Source organism: Propithecus coquereli, unplaced genomic scaffold (assembly GCF_000956105.1).
Source record: "Propithecus coquereli isolate 6110/MARCELLA unplaced genomic scaffold, Pcoq_1.0 Scaffold239, whole genome shotgun sequence".
Classification (NCBI taxonomy): domain Eukaryota; kingdom Metazoa; phylum Chordata; class Mammalia; order Primates; family Indriidae; genus Propithecus; species Propithecus coquereli.
This window is the reverse complement of record NW_012147941.1, coordinates 2,057,187-2,060,681: the sequence shown is the minus strand read 5'-3', so window position 1 is coordinate 2,060,681 and position 3,495 is coordinate 2,057,187. Positions and strand designations below refer to the sequence as shown.

General features: G+C 38.0%; 1 protein-coding gene across 1 annotated transcript in view; it reads left to right on the top strand.

Moving 5' to 3' along the window:
• WDTC1 (WD and tetratricopeptide repeats 1) overlaps positions 1-3,495 on the top strand; it is a 74,734-nt gene that overhangs the window by 20,687 nt on the left and 50,552 nt on the right. The window lies entirely within an intron of this gene.

Sequence of the window (3,495 nt, the reverse complement as noted above, 5' to 3'; positions counted from 1 at the left end):
TTATCTACTTCCTTTTATCTTCTGCATATTTTTATGTAGTTGTAATCATACTTCACTTTGAATTTTGTATCTTTTTTCAAGTTAACATATATAATCTTTTTCTCCATGTTACCAAGTAGTCATTACAACTTTCACTTAACTTTTTTTTCTGATTATAGAAGTAATAAATATCATGGTAGAGAATATGGAATAGATAGAAAAATATAGGAAAGAAAACAAAATCACTTTTAATTCTAACACACAGAGATAAACATTGTTAATATTTGGAATACTACTTTGTGTACTATGAAGCCAAATCCTAACAGACTGGGCATTGGAGCTAGATAAATTTAGTTTCAAGATCTGTTTTCTCTACTTACTAGCTATACAGCCTTGTGCAAGTTACTGCTAGTTTCCTTATATGTAATATGCAACAATGAGAATCATCGTGATAATTAAATGAGTAGATTTGTATGAAGCATTTAATACAGTGCCTTACAGTAAACTGGTTCAATAAGTAGCAATTATGATTCTTAAGTCTTCCAGTTTTTTTCCATGCTTACGTAAATTTTTTCTTCCAAAATTGGGCTAATATTATTTAGGCAGTTGGTAAACCCTTTTATACTTTTATATGATTATTTTCCCATATTCATATCTCTAAAAATTCTTTGAAAGCATAATTTTTTTTTTCGCAGATGGTGTCTCAGGCCGGGTATGGTGGCTCACACCTATGATTCTAGCACTTTGGGAGGCTGAGGCAGGAGGATCACTTGAGCCCAGGAGTTTGAGGCTGCAGTGAGCTATGATCATGCCACTGTACTCCAGCCTGAGTAATAGAGCGAGACATCTCAAAAAAAAAAAAAAGAGAGAGAGAGAGAGATGGAGTCTCACGATGTTGCCCAAGCTGGAGTGCAGTGACTCATCATTGGTGCAGTCATAGAACACTGTATCCTCCTGGGCTCAAGTAGTCCTCCCACATCAGCCTCCCAATTAGCTGGGACTACAGGCGTGCACTACAGTATCAGGCACTGGCTCATAGTTTTTGATATATTTTATAATTTTCCTTTTCCCTAGTTTCTTCCATATGGGATGGGGCATATTTTTTCCTTTGAGGCATAACTTGAAGTACATCCCTCTAGTGCAGTAAGGGGTAGGGGAAAGTGAATTTTATCCCCAAGAGAACATTGGCAGTGTCTGAGGATAATTTTGGTTGTCAGAACTAGAAGGTTACTACTGGTATATAGTGCGTAGGGGCCAGGGATGCTGCTAAACATCCTACAATGCATAGTACAGGAAAGAATGTGCAGCAAAGAATTGTGCAGCCTCAAATACCAACAATGCTAAGATTGAGAAATCCTCCTCTAGTGGATGCTGAGTAGATGGTGAGCACTGGCTGGCTGGCCTTCTCCTTTCAGCTGTGCCTTCCTCTAACCTAAGTATTGTCTCCACCATCTCTTCCTGGTTTGCTAACTTCATCCAGAATCGGTTTGGAAACTTCTTTAAACACAAAACTGGATCCCCTCTATTATTTCCTATGGTCTGAAACTCAAGTACAAAATGATGTTAAGGGGAACTGTTTGAATTTGCACTTTCCTAAAGGCCACCTTGGCCAGGACCTATAGAAGCAGTCATGGTATGAAGAATGCACACAGGTTTAGAGGTTAAAAAAAAAAAAGACCCTAGTTTAAATCACAGCTTTGCCACTTGTGAGACTTAGAGAAGTTAGAGCACATGGAAATAAGACTAGGAGAAAAATAGGCTTGAGAGAGAATTAGGAGTTGAACATGTTAAATTTGAAACCCTGTTGGATAGTTTTGTGGTAATGCCAGGTAGGCAGTTGACAGTACTAATTGGGGGAGACCTCTGGACTATAGGGAGAAATCTGGAGACTTCAAATGTCTGTGGAGCCTGAGAGAATAGGGTCCAGGACTTAGCTCTGAGGCATTCCAGCTTTCAGAGGTTAAACATAAGCTAAGGAGATAAAAAAGAGCAAGAAAGAGTAGTCAGTAAAGTATAACGAAAAACAAAATCAGGAGAGGAGTATAGAGGCCAAGTAATGAGAGCATTTCTAGAAAGAAAGAATGGGCAGTTGAATGCGATGCTTCTGAGAGGTTGAGTAAGATGAAGACAAGATAATGAGAGCGTTCTTGACCTGAGTGGTTTTATTGGAGTGTGATAACAAAAGCTAGATTGGAGGGGTTGAAGAGTGAATTGGAGGTGAGGAAGTGGCAACAGCAAGTATAGACAACTTTTGAAAAACTTCTTTTTAACATAAAGGAAGTGGAGAAATGGGGCAGTAGTCAGAGGAGAGATCTGTGGGATCAAAGAAGGGATTTGTAAGAATGGGAAGAGATATTAGAGCAAGTTTGGGTGTTGATGAGAGAGGGACAGATTGTTAATGTGGGGGAAAGACAGAACAAGCAAAGGAGAAAAGTCTCGGGGAAGGCTGGTGGGGAAATAGGAGTCAGAGTATAAGCAGAGAGCTTGGACTTTGATAGGAGGAAGAACATTTCTGTCACTGTTACAGAGTCCAGTGGAGTTTGGGATCAAGAGCGGGTATGGACAAGGACAAAAATCTGGAGAGTCATTGACATAGAGATACTTTATAGAAATAGTTCTCAAAGTATGGTCTGCAGACCCCTGGGTAGCATCACAACCTTTTCAAGGGAATTTGTGAGGTCAGAACTACTTCCATAGTAATACTAAGGCATTATTTAAAAAAAAAAATCCAAAATTAATTCATTTAAAAATTTTCAAAAAAAAATTAGTAAAACTATTGTCATCTTAGCAGGAATCAAGGCAAGTAGCATTAAACTGTTTTTGACTTATTCGCCCCGTGCACTTGCAGTGACAACAACAACAAAAGCCAATTTTACATAAAATGTCCTGGATGTTAAGCAATAAAAGTTATTAATCTTATTAAATTCTAACCCTTAAGTCTATATCTCTTTAGTATTCTGAAGGATGGGATGGAAAGTACTCATGAAGTATTGCTGCTGCATACTGAAGTATGATGATTGTCTTGAGGAAAAGTACTTGTACAGTTGTTGAGCTACAAGCTCAACTAGCCACTTTGTTCATGGACCACCATCTGAATTAATGATTAGAGACAAAAACTATGGTTATTCAAACTTGGGTATTTGGCAGACATTTTCTTAAAAATGAGTGGAGTGAGCTATCTCTTAAAGAAAAACAACTGATAGTGTTTGTTGCCAAGGATAAAATTTAAGTTTTTAAGCCAAAATAAAAAAAAGAATTAAAAACTATTTGTCACCATGAGGTTGATAGCTTCCCAGTACTTTAAAATATTTTTTGATGAGATTTATAGTAATAGTAACAGATGTTAATATTACGTGATGAAGGCCCGGTGCAACAGCTCACACCTGTAATCCCAGCACTTTGGGAGACTGAGGCAAGAGGATTGTTTGAGGCCAGGAGCTCAAGACCAGATTGGGCAACACAACAAGACCTTGTCTCTGCAAATAAATTTTTTAAAAAGTTAGCTGGGCGTAGTGG